Source organism: Armigeres subalbatus, chromosome 2, assembly GCF_024139115.2.
Source record: "Armigeres subalbatus isolate Guangzhou_Male chromosome 2, GZ_Asu_2, whole genome shotgun sequence".
NCBI lineage: Eukaryota > Metazoa > Arthropoda > Insecta > Diptera > Culicidae > Armigeres > Armigeres subalbatus.
In genome coordinates, this window is record NC_085140.1 from 27300218 (window position 1) to 27316393 (window position 16176).

At 37.2% G+C, this 16176-nt stretch overlaps 1 protein-coding gene and 1 non-coding gene across 5 annotated transcripts in view; both read right to left on the reverse strand.

Moving 5' to 3' along the window:
* LOC134218367 (serine-rich adhesin for platelets) overlaps nt 1-16176 on the reverse strand; it is a 428012-nt gene that overhangs the window by 167202 nt on the left and 244634 nt on the right. The window lies entirely within an intron of this gene.
* Nucleotides 1068-1142, reverse strand: Trnad-auc (transfer RNA aspartic acid (anticodon AUC)). The gene has a single exon. It is a non-coding gene; the product is annotated as a tRNA-Asp (tRNA).

The window sequence follows — 16176 nt, forward strand, 5'->3', positions numbered from 1 at the left end:
ACAGTTTGGTTTCCAACGCGGTCGATCCACCGTGCACCATCTGACCCAAGTTGCGAACGTCCCCAGACGGAACAAGTTTGGCTCTGAAACATCCGCAATGGCCTTACTCGATGTTGGGGAGGCGTTTGACAATGTATGGCATGATGGCCTGGTATTCAAACTACATCGCCACAATCTTGCCAGCTATCTGGCAAAAATCATCAATAATTACCTGTCGGCAAGTACATTCCGGGTCTCAATCAGCGGAGTGAGCTCCAATGCACATGACATCGTCGCAGGCGTCCCCCAAGGGAGTATCCTCGGGGCCCTGCTTTTCAATCTGTTCACCTCCGACATGCCATAACCTCCAGAAGGCGGCATTCTGTCTCTGTTCGCAGATGACACCTCCATCGTCTACAACGGTAGAGTCATCAGAGCGCTTGTGGCAAAACTCCAACGAAGCCTGGATGCCCTGACAGAGTATCTGTATCAACGCGACGAAGACCCAGGTCATCATTTTCACCCACCCTAAATTACATAAACCTTTTCCGCTTGGGAACTATAAAATCATCCTCAATGGCACGACTCTGAAATGGGCCAATGAGGCCGACTACCTTGGCTTGACTCTCGACAGCAAGCTTAGTTTCCGACAACAGGTTGACAAGACGGTGACGAAGTGTAACGTTCTATTGAAACTGCTGTACCCTTTTATCAACCGCCGGTTATCCTTGTCCCTGAAAAATAAGCTTGCTGTCTACATACAAGAAAATCATCCTCTCTGTGATCGAACACGCCATGACGCTAAAACCCATCACGTCAAACTTCAACGGGTTCAATACCAATTCCTGAGGATGATCGACACCCCTCCCAGTCCGTCTGGCCAATATTAAAACACTACAAGAACGACTTGGCGAGCGTAAAGATCGGTTTAGGGTTCGCCACTCACTCTCGGACCAAGTTGCGATTAGGGCGCTTGTTCCAATCTAGGATATCAAATTAATTATTTTACAATTTTCTGAAAACGCAGATGTTAAAATGTACATTATGTGGAAGATTTTGATTTGAAAAATGTATTGGAGTTAAAAACTTTTCTTCGGTGGGACTCGAACCCACGACCCTCAGTACGATAGACTGGTGATTTTAACCAATTAAGCTACGAAGGACCTCCGTCGGCCTTCGCAACCTAGCGGCTACTGAAATTATTATTTTAAATATTAGTGTAAATAGTAGTTAGGTTATCAAACTTTATAAATTACCCGATGCCTCGATAAGGCTATCTTGCCAAAATAATGTGTAAGACATAAAATAGAAAATACATTAATTTCAATTAAAAAATCCAATGAATAAATATGATTATGTTCCTTGTTTATAACGCTACGACGTTTGACGATCGTAACAAGGGCCATCATGTCTTTTTTTCAAGAAAAACTTGGAAATTTGGACGAGAGTATGATTTTCTGATGCCAATTAATAAATCCGGGATGTTAGATAATTTTGTATTTATTGAATCCATCTGGTAAGCACGATTTTGTTGACTACAAGTGAAGTTAGTTTTTGATTAGGTTTCATTTCGGTGGAATTTGGATTCAAAAGATAATTGAACGTTATGGAAAGTCATTGCATATTGAAAATCATCTATTGAAAGGAGTAAACTTTGATTTGTTTGTTTGTTAAACCTCATCTGAAAATTATTTTAATTACCTTAATGAGGATGATTCATTAAGTGTTAACAATGTAAATAAGTGCGAGTCACACAATCCTGGACAGAACATCGTCAGTCCACACGAAGCAACTATCAAAGCCAAGGTACCTATGCATCTTATCCAATTTAATTTTTAATTGCAACATCTAACGCGGTGAAGTAGTTTATAGCACTCAGATTTCTTTTTTGCGTTCTACTTTCAAAGATATTATTTAAATGCAAAATTGTAACCCTGTCCATAGTCGGTGCAAATGGGGCATTGTGGGCTTTTATATGAAAAATTTAAGTGAGTTTGCAAAAAACTAACTATAAAAAATGTGACGAATAGCCAATTAAACATTTAAATGACTAACAATTTTCTGAACGCATTCAGTGCACATTATCACTCGATTAACGGTGGGTGGGTCGGAAAAGCGACTATTCACTCAAACCGGTAGGTACTCAGCCCCGCTCTAAAATGTTGTATAATGGCTCATAAAACGGCGAAGGAGACCCGATATTTTTTTGCCTTCGTAAGCGACAGCGACCATCTAGACGACACGACGACGAGAACTTGCACATCACAGTTTGGTGCTCCAGCAGCAACAGCAGCAGCCATATATTAAATGATGTGCGATGTGAGGGCTAAGTGCCTTATAATGCAGTTTGCGTTAGTGGCAGTAAGCTGAAGTAGACGTTCAACTTTTCGAAGGGATCGAAGTTTTTCAAAGGAAGGGTTATATTTGCGTGCCATATTTACGAAAATTACTAAGTCGGCTTTGCGATGAACCTGATCAAGTTTTACTTCACGTATAAAATAACGTAACTTGACGTCAAACGTTAAAATCAACACGAAGTTTTTCAATCACCGAATTCTGTATATTTTCTTTAAAGTTGAAAAAATACATGAAAACAAATATTGCAGTGAATGATTTAAGACTGAGATAAGACAAACGGTATTTCAAACAATTGAAGATGCTTCTCTGGCTTCAACATAAGACCGATCGAAAGAAAATTCCCTCGCATTGAATACTGAGTTAACCAGGTCCTAGCGAAAAGTTTAGCCAGAGTTCGTTCACAGAGCGCCACTCAGCACAGCTCCCGCTGGGAAATGGGTTAATATTTGCACGAAACGGACAAACGTTGTTAGCTTTTGCACATTTTTTACACTGATTGAATTGCCCTCCGGTCGCCGTCCGAGTGGATGAGATATGAACGAGGTCGTAAAAGTAATTTGTGCCCCCATTAAAGGTACGCTCCGACGTCATTGTGGGATGGTTTGCTCCTAGCATTGGTTATAGCGTGCTTTTGAATGCAAGCATTATTGCAGTTTTAAATAGCATTCAGTGAAGGGTTAATAGTTGAAAATGGAGCAGGAAACAGATTAAAAATGCATTTGAAATAATGAAGGACTTTATCGATTGCTCATGAATGCAAATCAAGAAACTTCCCATGACTAAGTATGATTCCATTTCAAGCATTATAATAAAGCTCGTATAGAATTTTGATTTGATGTACCGTCAACTGGGGGGAAGATGATCATTGAGGTGAAGTTGATCATTTGATGTGTCAGTCAAAAGTGCCAATTTTTTTTATGAAACGGTAGTCAACAATATTCTCCGTTCAAGTAATGTTACCGCTAGGTAGAAATCCGAGTTTTTCGATTATAATCATGAAAATGTATTTTGTGGAAGAAAGAGAGATAGTCATAAATGACGCTATTTTCGTTTCAAATATTGACTTCGTAGACTTCTTTACGTAGTAAATTCAACATTCATACAAATAACCTAGTGTATTTTGACTACTAGGTCATAATGATTTTAATAGAGCTGTCTTGATCAACTTCACCCCAAACCAGATTACTCAAAAAATGTGTGATAATTTAATTTTTTTTAATAAATGAGAACGCATTTCAGAAAACTAAAGTTGTTGATTATTGCAACGTATAGCAGTACATGTAACATGTTTTGAAAATATTTGTTTCGATTTAAAATGTAAACACACATTTTTATTGCATGTTTTGTCTTAAAAATGATCATCTTCCCCCTAGTTGACGGTATTATCTTTATCCCATATTTGTAACCAAAGATTACAATTATTGTGGATATGTACAATGAATTTGACTGCTTTTAAGCGCTTACTTTAATGCATTTGCTCGCTTGTGTTTATCGAATATTTCTGAAAAAATTGCTTTATCGCCCAAATGTGATGAAAAATTATGGCCATAACATGAATTTTTCAACGTCGATTTTAAAAACCGCTTTTTTGACACTTCATCATCCGATTTGCTTACAAAAAACTGCACAGGGAATTTTGTAATGAATATAAGGTAAATAATAGAACCCATCAATGCTACTTTTGAACTTTCCTATATGCTTTTCGTATCACTAATGTACGAGAAAATGAGGATTATTCAGACTTTTAAAACAGATTTTTTTGTATAAAAGGGTCGTATTCTTGTAGGCGGAAAAAGCAAACAGTATGAAAAAGCAAAAAGTGCGTTAATCGGCTTAAATGTTCATATGCTTCTTATGCCACTAAGTATACTCAGAATATCTAATATCGAACGATACTGCTGAGGCAAGACTGCTTCGTTCGCAGCTGCTTCCTTCACAGCGTGTCGCAGCAGATTTGAACATGGATACATTTTTCAATCGATTTCTTCCGAACTGTCAGCCGGAGCGGCGCGCCGGCTAGTCGGCCGGATGGCAAGCGGGAAAATTCGCAAGTTAACAACCAAACTGGCGACAATCTGCATAATTCATGCTCATCTTGTCCGTACTTCCACGGACCGCGTTCGTCGTCTGCATCATCGTCCTTTTCGCCGATGTATTTAATCTTGTTCTCATCCTTGTTCGTTCATCCATTTTCGATAAGGCACAAAAAAAAGCTCGGGTCTTAACCGTCGTCACTAACTGAGTGCTGGCTAAAGCGAAAGTCAGCACAGGATTTGCGAAACATTAAGAAGAACAAGTTAATATTAGATGATGGCAAACCGGCGTCCAGTCTGGGTCAAACCAGTTTCGTTTGATCCTTTGTGAGCCTAATAGTGTAGCAAAAACTGTTACAAAAAGGCACACCAGACGGTTGGTAATTCAATAGACCAACAACATCGACTCGAAGATTTTCAAATGATTGAGAAATTGGGGTTTGACATCCAATTACAAGCATGTTCTAGAGTGACTTGAATAAATTAAATAACTCTCTAGTGTTGATGAGAATCAACAGCCTGTACTTGGTAAATGGGACTTTTGTTGGGTGGCCGCTAAAAAATTTTAACGAATTGCTGCGTAAATTCGAACGAATTTCCGGGAAAATTCAGAAGAATTTCCGAAGAAATTCTAACGATTTTACCATAGCAGTTCGAACGAATATGACATCGACCTAATAGGAATCGATCGCAGGGCAGTAGTGGAGGCTTTTGTCCCACTAAAGAGGGAGACCGACGCCCCAGGAAATAATTATAACGCATTCGCTGTTTTTCATACAAAATTAGATTAGATTGAGGACATTTTTGGCATCCAAGTCTAAAAAGACCTAAATTTTCATTAAGAAAATTATTTTGAGTTTTTTAATGGAATGTCTTCACTCTTCACTTCTTCCGAAAACTTACGACTTACGACTTAAGTCGAGTCAAGTATGAGACACTGAAGACGGCCTTACTGCTGAGGTCGAAATACGTATCTGTCAAGATACAATTCAGTGGTGGAATTCAATGGGATTGTACAAACTCGTCTTATGACAAGCTAAATTTTCAATTAATGATTCAGAAAAAAAATTTTGAGCTCTTTTTAGTGGAATGTATTCAACCGTCTAAGACGAGTTTAGTACTTCCATTAAGTCGAGTCAAGTACGAGACACTGAAGACGATCACACAGTTGTGGTCGAAATACGTATCTGCAAAGATATCGAAATAATTGGTGGAATTGAATGGAGAGTACTAAACTCGTCTTAGACGGCTGAATTAATGGTTGTTTTTGTTGGTTATGGAGAAAAGGTCGAAAGGGACAAAAGGTCGAAGGGACAAATTGTCGAAAAGGGCAAAAGGACGAAAGGGACAAAAGGTCGAAAGGACAAAAAGTTGAACGGGACAAAAAGTCGAAAGGACAAAACGTCGACCGGGACATAAGGTCGAAAGAGACGAAAGGTCGAAAAGAACGAATTAATCTCGCACAATACAATTTATATTCATTTCTTCGCAACATCGAGTCGATAGGCAGTAGGGTGCCAATGGAATGTATGCAAGCTAGCTTTCACCTACTCAGTGACTGAGTAAAATTGTGACCTCATGCAAAATATGAGCTCAATCGGACATGATTTAGGGGTGCTAAAAATTAAACAGAACTTTATTTCTTTCCTTTCTAGGTTTTCCCATTATCAGAATTTATTTGAACTTTAGAAGTGAAAGCAGTTGCACTGTACATTATTATTATTCATAAAGTGGAGGATATTCTGTTTGTTGGGAAATATTTGCCATTGTTTCCCAAGTCATCTAATTTGCCGTCGTATGGTGAAGTTCTTCGTAAGTTTATGTTTCATTTGCGAGCCGAGAATCAAACTGCTAAACAAAGTGCGCAAATAACAACAGAAGCGTTGATAGCTGTATGGAAAAAAAATAATCAAGCGAATGGTAATAGGACAATTGAATTTAAAATTTTGCGTTACTATAAAAATTGGAGAGATCTACAGAAAAATAGGCTGCTAATGTCGACGACTGAACTTGAGAAGAGGCAATACTTTTCTGATTCGATAGGAGATCTATTCGACATCTGCAAGAAGTGTAAACCGAAGAACAAGTTGGAAAAGCAAGCAATGCGCTACTTGCAAGAACAGCGACAGCGGACCAACTATCAAGAAACAAATACACGTGGACCCACAGATACTATTTCATGCAGTGACTCTGAGGAGGCAGATGAGAATCCTGGAGACACGAATTAACCGTACCTTACAGAAACTATCTCGAATAGTACCTTAGAAGTCAGATGCTTTCTTGCTTTGTAATTTTTTGCTTTCAATGTAATTGGAAGCAGTGTACAAAAAACCACAAGAAAAATCTTTATGCGTAAAATATAAATCACTGCAAGCGAAGGAGAAAACTTTAAGACAGAATAAGGGAGTAATCAAATTTCATTACTCCAACGGAAAGACAATCGATGTACATTGTACATATGTTTATTGCCGGAAAAACACTACATATGTACGAATTTTCGATCTCCCGCTGGAAGTACCCGACAACATTCTGATACCGGTGCTCGCAGGATACGGGAAAGCAGGAAAGATTTATCGAGAAAAGTTTCCGATCGGTTTGGGCCTCGATCACCTACACACCGGTGTCCGGGGTGTTTATATGGAGGTAGCAAAAAAAAATCCGCCGTCTTTGCAAATAGGTAGCTGGAAAGTGAAGGTTTTCTATGAGGGTCTGAAGAATAAATATTTCTTGTGCAACCTGGAGGGATATCATAGAGATGCGTGTCCACAATGGAAAAAGGTCGTTACCTATGCAGGAGTCGTGGAATCCGGAGTGCCTCTGCTCTCCGAGGAAATAGTCGTAATCGAGGAGGAAATTATCGAAGAAACATTGGATGGAACAACAGTAGAATGCAGAGCAGAATTATGTCAAAGGGAAAGCCAGGAAAGCAAAGAACAAGAAGATGCAGAACAACGGAAAGAAAAACAGAAGAGAGCAATTGCGGGATTGACTAAAGTTGTCACCATGGAGACTAAGGCGGTAAACAAGCATCAGGCAAGCGAAAGAAGAACCCAATGCGCAGCGATGGAATCAAGTTTGACGGAAATGTTAAGGTATTTCTAGGCCACTCTGCATACTTGGTTTTTCAAAAATTGTCAAGAGTAACATTTGATAAGGGCCTAATTTGTTGTTAATTGACTTTTAAAAAAATCGATGTGTCTCTAAAATGACAAGACCTACAAAAAAGTGTTATATGGCGGACTGTCGTGAAATTCCCAGAAGTTCTTTGGAGAATATCCAAAAAATAAAAACCGATTTCTACACTGAAAAAAAAAGTTTTTAAAATTAAAATCGATATTACAAAAAAACCTCATCTCAGAAATCGATGAAATTTTTTCTGCAGATAGGTATTTTAACCTTCTGCCTGTGCTCAAAAAAACTTACGTTGTCTGTGCTCTGGGGTCAAATTGACCCCAAATTGAAATTGCTATAACTTTTTTAATGCTTGGCCAATTTTGGATTTTTGGGGCTGCTTCGAAAGATAATTTAATCATCTTTCAGGTCGTTACAAAATATTAACTATTGGTGGGCGGGAACATCGCGGGGAGGGGTTTTAGTGAACAAGGGTTTAAAACCAGTGATTTTTCATGATTATTTTACTTATATCCGAAAATCCTACCCATTTTGAAGTGCACCTTTTTTAAAAAGGTTATGCAGGAAGGCATGTGCTCTGGCATGAGGCGTTGATAAGTTTAGAACTCGGCCGCCAGGTGGTGGTATATTTGAATTCATTATTTTGGACTACTTAAGATATTCCGATATATAGAATTCTCCTCAGTGTAAATATTCTTATCGCACAAATTCAAAAATTGGAAGACGTACTCATTATATTGAGCACCGCTTTGTAGTTCTAGACATCCTGAACAATGTTGCCGAATACAACTTGAGTGTAGGTATGAGGGATCTCAAGCTAAAGCAATATTTCATATATGCAAGAATATTGCAAGTCCGCTAGCGCCGCCTATTTGTAAATTTCCTAATTATTCATTTCGTCATATGACAGTCCATTCCCACCAGACGAACTTTATTAAAGACGTCATCTTTACAAATTTCAAATTTGTGCGATAAGAATATTTACAATGAGGAAAATTCCATATATCGGAATTACTTGAGTAGTCTAAAGTAATGAATTCAAATATACCGCCACCTAGCGACCAAGCTCTAAACTAATCAATGCCTCATATCGAAGCACACGCCTTCCTGCATAACCTTTTTGAAAAGGTGCAGTTCAAAATGGGTAGGATTCTCAGATATAAGTAAAATAAGCATGAGAAATCACTATTTTTGTACCCTTTTTACGAAAACCCCTCCCCGCGATGTACCCGCCCACCTATAGTCAATCTTTAGTAACGACCTGAAAGATGATTAAATTATCTTTCGAAACAGCCCCAAAAATCCAAAATTGGCCAAGCATTAAAAAAGTTATAGCAATTTCAATTTGGGGTCAATTTGACCCCAGAGCACAGACAACGTAAGTTTTTTGAAAAAAGTACACTGTAGCGCATATTTTCAAGATTTTTGAAGTGAATTTGCACCTAGGAGACAGATCTCGGCGAGTTTTACCAAACTACCAAAAATTAGGAGAATCGGTTGAAAATTAAAAAAATGGCAGCCACTCAAAGTGGCCTGGGGTCATATTGACCCCAGAGCACAGACAAAAGGTTAATTATCTAACTTTTCTGGGAATTATGTTCCTGTGACATATTTAAGGAAAATTAACTTTTACATTTCATTACATAACCAGCCTACCATGGTCTGTTGTATTTGTAATAAAAACATAACTTTCTTAGGTAATCTGCAATTTTGAATCTATAAACTGAAAAGTTCATATAGCTTCTGTCTAAACTGAGAAGGATACAGAAAACGCAACTTGTATATGAACGCTTTTAGAACCACATTGAAGCTACCAATCAGCAAGTGTTACGTGACCGGCAGATATATCTAAAAACATATGAGCTGCCCATCTATATACATTTTTACAATAAACTATTAACATAAACTGAAGCTTATATGAGAAAGGCAGCCATATTTTTGTTTGATTTCATATGCAGGGTTGCACGACTAGTAGCGACAGGAAAGCGACAGAGTAACAATTTGAAAATGTGTTCATTGTTTTGGTTTGTAAGAATTTCGTACAAAGTAAGAAAATTGAATTATATGAAACTAATTTATATTAAAATATTGTTTTCCCGCAAGAATTCTAGCACTAGCATATAAAAACAGCATAATTACCAAATACCTGTAAGAAACGCGTCAAATAACCGCATCAAAACCGAAGGCAGCATAAGACATACTATCATGGGCTGGACACTTAGTGGAATGATCCAATGTTGACTAATATTTAAAGTAGTTGAGAGTTAGTTAATGAATACATATTGCTTTTCCTAATACTATTATTGAGGTTTATTAGCACTACCTTGTCTATTCGTATGATAAGATTAATTAGGAACATCACAATGCATTGTGAGCCTAATTTGACGCAGAACATTTTGGGTTGAAAAATGCGTTCGAATGTTGCAATGTTCAACGTAAAAGGTAAAGCTTACTCATAATGCTCAGCTGTTTGTAAGTAGGGGTAAAAGATTCTCAAAAAAAAATATTTTGCTTGAAAAAATGATCATTCGATGCTTAGCATTGTGGCTAAGAAAGAAAAAAAAAATTTACGCATTATGGGTATGACTTCCATATATTTTATTCGGGTACGTTGATTCTTCATCAATAATATGCTTTTTATGCCATATATGCAAAGAAGAAGAGCAAATAAAGCCATCTAGCTTGATTCGTTGATATAATAGGTTTTCTGCATCATTTGATTTGAGAGTGCGCCAAGTTTGAACCTGCGTCAAATATGGTGCTTCCACGGTATATCTCATGACATTATGTGCAAGCAGCTATGCACTTTTTTGGAAAACAAAAAAAGTACTTTAGGTCAAAGTGAAATAGTTGTACTGCTGGATTTCTCTGAAAATTATTCATTCATTAATTAAAATGGGATGAACCCCGTTAGGCATAAAGACGGTAGGCATAATGGACGTTAAGCATAACGGACGTTAGGCATAATGGACGTTAGGCATAAAATGACCCAAAGAACAGCCCATGAGATAAAGAAAGCAGAATTATGCCAAACGTCCATTATGCCCAACGTACATTATGCCCAACATCCGTTATGTCTAACGTCCATTATACCTAACGTACTTAACGTAGTGGACCCTTTAAAATGCTGCGCAGCACATAACATAAGTGGATCTTCGTACAAAATCCCTATCAAAAAGTTGACCCCCTTTCGGTGGGCCAAAACTGTTATAACGAGCGTCGGGAACATCGTTCTGTCATTCTCAAATGTAAACAAATACCATATGATCAGAAAATTAGAACACTTTGTTTCAAAGAGTACAAAGATCAGGATAGACAACCGATATGTGGAGAAATTCAGCTTTAGCATGCATATATTTTAAACATTATCGAGAAATGGGAGATACTATCCGAAAACAAATTTCTTCTGCGCTTCTCACAGCAATGGACAAGATATAAAATCAATATCGACATTTTCTGTATCTAAAACAGCTATTTTCAGGCGATTTTATAACAATATCTTTTTTCTTCCGATTACTAGTATCGAAAATGAAATGATCCTAAAACCGGTTCAATAAGTTTGTGTATGAATTGAAGAAAATTGAAGTTTTTTCAAAAAGTGTTAATTAAGATTTCGTTTCAAACTGTTCTACATTAGAAACTAATCTTTAAATATGCAGTTTTCGGCTTTTTCAAAAGGATGGCGAGGGATACACCAATGTTGGTTTACAAGTTATTTTTGCAACTTGCAAGTTGCGAAATGAAATGAGAAAAAAAACAAACAGGTTTCAAAACTAAAGTTTTATTATTGACTAGATGTCATTCTTGTTAATACTTTTATACCGTATAGACTGCAATGTTGAATATATGTAAATCCTCTAACCTAAATCATAAACCAAGTATACGAAAGCAACGCGGGACGACGTCGCTGTTTCAACACTGATTTACTTAATACGCTTTAACTGAACATTAGGTTAGTTTGAATAACTTTTGTCAAGTTGCTTGATATGCTTGATGTGTGCGCAGGGTTATCATTGGAATTTTTCCCAGGTAACAATACATTCATTAGAAGTTTACTTTAAATGAAACGGTAAATTAGAAAACGTTAGCTGTATTATAATATCAGAAGTAATGATCCATGACATTAAAGCTGTTCACTTGTTCACTTCAAAATTAATTTACTTTTTGACACAGCCGATCGATTTTACAAAAACTACTTTTGTGTCTGGTGGAACTGCAGCACATTATAAAAATAAAAAGAACTTTGCAAGTCAATTTAAAACATGGCAATTTCAATTTCAGCAACATCGCATGGAAGAGGCCCTTGCGAAGCTATTGGTGGCGCTCTCAAACGAATGGCAAAACGAGCAAGTCTTGCCAAAGATTATGGAAATACTATTAAGACTCCTCGGGAGTTGTACGAATGGGCAGTAACACAAACAGACAAAAATATCACTAAATTACATTTCTGTTATATTTCGAATGAGCAATACTCAACAATGGCAGAAGAGTTTGATGAACTTTTCAAAAAAGCAAAAACTATAACTGGCACACAAAAGTTTCATTCTTCATTCCAATCGCTCATAATAAAATCCTGACTAAAAAATATTCCAACTCAGATGAAGACCCAAAAGTTTTCAAATTGTTCTAGTAAATTAACAAATTAATGAGTATGCAAGTAGAAATAAGAATTAAATATAGTAACAAATAAAATTGAAGAAAACAAAAAAAAAACGAAAAGGTTATTATTTTTGCCTTTCTCGTATACTAAGTATACGTAAAGGCTATATGATCACTCTAAGAACAAACTTTTGATAGAAGGCTCGGAGACCCATAGTGTTATATACCAACCGACTCAGCTCGACGAATTGATGTGATGTCTGTTTGTGTGTATGTATGTATGTGTGTGTGTATGTGTGTATGTGTACAAAATTTTGTAGACACACTTTTTGGAACTTTTTGGAGCATTGACCGAATTACTCGCAACATACTTTATTCGACGGGGAATCCTGTCCCATTGTTTGTTATTGAAAATTGTCCAGATTGGACTATGGGATCATAAGTTATAGTCAAAATTCTATTTGTTATGAGCAAAAACACGCTGAAAAAACACTCACTCATATTTTTTAGCTTTATTTTTCAAACGAGAAAGGCACCAACACCGCTAGGTGGATTAATCAGGGTTTTTGAATGTGCGTTTATCTAAAATCCCCCTAATGAAATTATCTACCTAGCTTCATCGTTTGGAATCATAATGTTTCGAATCGACCTCCAATTTTTTTTTTTTGCTGAACCAATTTTAATCTTTACATTCATTGATCTATTTTCTCGGTGAACGAAACGCTCTTTTATGTATCAGATTTTACAGTTTAGACAAATTAACAATAGTCCATCAACCATCACAATTTGTAATTCTGGTAATTCGTGTGTAAAATTGATATAAAAAAATCTAGATAAATATACGCTCTTTTCAAATTTTGGTCCACATTAATGTTAGTTTATGCTAAATTGCTTCCTAAACAAATTTTTATTTATTTTTGGTTGATGATGGGCTGCTGAACCTATATTTGGTGCTGTAGACATAAAACACGCTGATAAATTTTTACACAATATGGACATGAAAAACGTTATTGTAGTTTCTGTATGTAACAGGAACATTATTCCCAGAAAAGTTATAAAGGTATCGCAATAAAAAAAATTAAATATTAAAAAGTACCTTGGAAGAAGAACAAACTAAAAAAACAAAACATATCCAAGGGGCCGTACACTTATTACGTAAGCAAATTTTTCTGGGTTGTTCGACCCCCCCCCCATACGTGCTTACGTAATATGTGTACGGCCCCCAACCAAAACTTGTGAAAAAAGCCAACAAAGAGGCTTTAATGTTTTAACAGCAAGTGATTTTGAATCTTCGTCACAAACTGAAACACAAAGCGAGTCCGTCCCTCCAGTTTGCACTAGTGGAGAAAGTTCACAGATACCTGGTAAGTTTGAAAAAATTCTAGTGGTGAATACTGCTAGAGAAAACGAGAGAAGTTCCTTATTCGAGTTTTTTGGACGACAACTTAAAAACCAACATCACCGCGAAGATTATCGGGAAGTTATCCAACTTGCCATAATATTTTTGGGTGGAAAACTTGATGGAAAGTGGCAAATTAGAGCTCCTGGTGCTTTTCATAATGCAAGGTGGATGGCAAAAATTATTTACTCACACGCATAATATGCCTAACAACACTAGAGATCGAAAATCACGATTCAATGTCTTTATTGTGAAAATTTATTTGAAAAACTGGTTTCTTAGCTCATGTGCTGCAATGTCGGCAAATAATAGTCTCAATTTATTAAATTTATTGAAAAATTAGGAAGTTGCAAAATCAGTGCACATAGGCTTTTTAACCCATTTACAGTATCTGTATAATTCCCTCATCGGACTGTGCCTTTTTGATGAGAACTTAGATCCAGCGGACAAACAAAAAGTAATCCAAGCCATTCGTGCACCAGGTAAATATTTTTAACTTAAATATATTCAGACCATGAGTTTCTAATTATCTTATCATTTACAGAGGCACAGGAAATTGGTTCTGCAAAATCTATAGTTGAGGCGCTTGAAATGTAAACAATCGAATTGCACTATTTCGTGCAAGGTAACAACCATATTAAAAACTTGTTCAAAGCTTTAGACATGCGTCTATGCTTGACGTCGATGTTACGCATTGGAATATTTCAGAGTATTAAATTGCCAATAAGCGAGTTCGAAGCCTGGAAGTAGTGAATGACAATGCAGAACGAGGTATAGCATTGATAAAAGATTATAATTCCAAACGTATTCTACAGTAAGTTGAGGAACATCGAAAAATGTACAAAAGTCTGAAAAAATCTGAGCTCATTTAGAAGAACCATGTAATTTATTGAATAAAACAGTATGTCAATATAACAACTCCTTTTTTACATTACTCACGTAATTTCTAGAATTTCTTTTCAAACTCCTTTATTTATTTATTTTACAAACCAGAATTAGGCCGATACAAATATTTAAAATCTTTTTTGTCCCCCCCCCTCGGATTTTTTTTACCAAAAAATAATATTCTGAGGGGGCAACAAAATAAAATTCGGATAATTTCCCCCTTGTGAGAAAAAAAAGTTTTGATTAATTTTGAGCAACCCTAAATCATGTCCGATTTAGCTTAAATTTTGCATAGGGGGATATTTTTAGCTACGAAAACGTTTTCAAAACTTTCATGATTTTTAGGCACCCTTAAATCATGTCCGATTGAGCTCAAATTTTGCATGGGGTCATAGTTTGGGGTAATGAAGCTTGTGAGCAATGTAGTTTTTTTTTTAAATTCGAAAATGTCATTTTCATTGGCACCCTAATAGGCAGTCAGCAGTGCAGCAGTGAATAGTGCTGTGAAAAGTGAACAGTGCAAACGAATTTCTCAGTGAAGTGAACTTTTTTATTTGCAAGTGACTTGAGTGCTAAATAGTGGACTATGACGGACGATCTACGTAGCTTAGTAAAGCGAGGAAAGTGCACACGGAACAGTTTAGACTCAGTGGCTTCGTTTGTGCGCGAATGTGATGAACAACGCGACAATGATGAGGTTGGAGTTCGTTTGCAGCTGTTAGAATGTTCATTCGAAGAATTTAATCAAGTGCACGAGAAAATCGAGGTAGTTCTGAATGAAGTCGATGAGGAGCAGGACGCTGATCCAAAGGAGCTGGAACAAGCATCCAAGAAGCGAGAAGCGGTAGGTGCAGCGTTGACCAAGGATGTCGAGAAAGGTGAAGCTGCCAGAAATCAGACTTCTGACGTTCAGGGGCAAACTTCGAGATTGGGTATATTTTCGGGAAGCTTTCCAAAGCCTGATTCAAGGGAGCTGGGAGCTCACCGACATGGACAAATTCATCCACCTGTGATCGTCGTTGTCTAGAGTAGCGCTTCAGGAAGTCTGTTCCATTGAACTTCCCGCCGCCAATTATGTCGTGGCTTGGGCTGCACTTGAGGAATGATACCACAACAAGAAGCTGGTAGTAAAGGCCTATCTCGATGCTATCTTCTTCAACAACAAATCCATGCGGAAGAAAAATTACGAAGCACTGAACCTTGAGAAGAATCTCCAAATGCTGCAGAAGATGGGAGAAAATACCGACGGCTGGAACATAATTCCTGTGTACATGGTGTACTCAAAGCTCGATGGTGTAACCCTTCGATTCGAAGGAAGTTCCAACCTATCGGAAACTGGTGACCTTCCTGAAGAATCATTGCACTGTTCTTCAGTCAGTTGAACCGAACAACACCACCTCCGTCGAACAGAAGAAACCGAAGATAAGCGTCAGCCATCGTACCATCGCCACCGGTCATTGTTGCTTCGATGCCGAAACGTTTCATCCTGCATTCTTATGCAAGCGATTCCAGAAGCTCACGAACTTATCACCCGTCATTCTATCCGGATAAAAATGTTGTGTGAGAATACTTGCTCACAGGAGAACATGAAAAATCACACTCCGCTAAAGGGAATAATCCTAGGTTTTCATTCATATGAGTAAGAATTCCAAAGCCTGTTTTTTACAAAGCCACCATGGAGATTTTTTTGGTATCTATCAAAATTAAGAGCAGAAGATTCGTAGGGAATGGAATAACAATTACGCAATAAAATTAAAGCTGTTTCATTATTACTCTTGTAATGGCCACGGT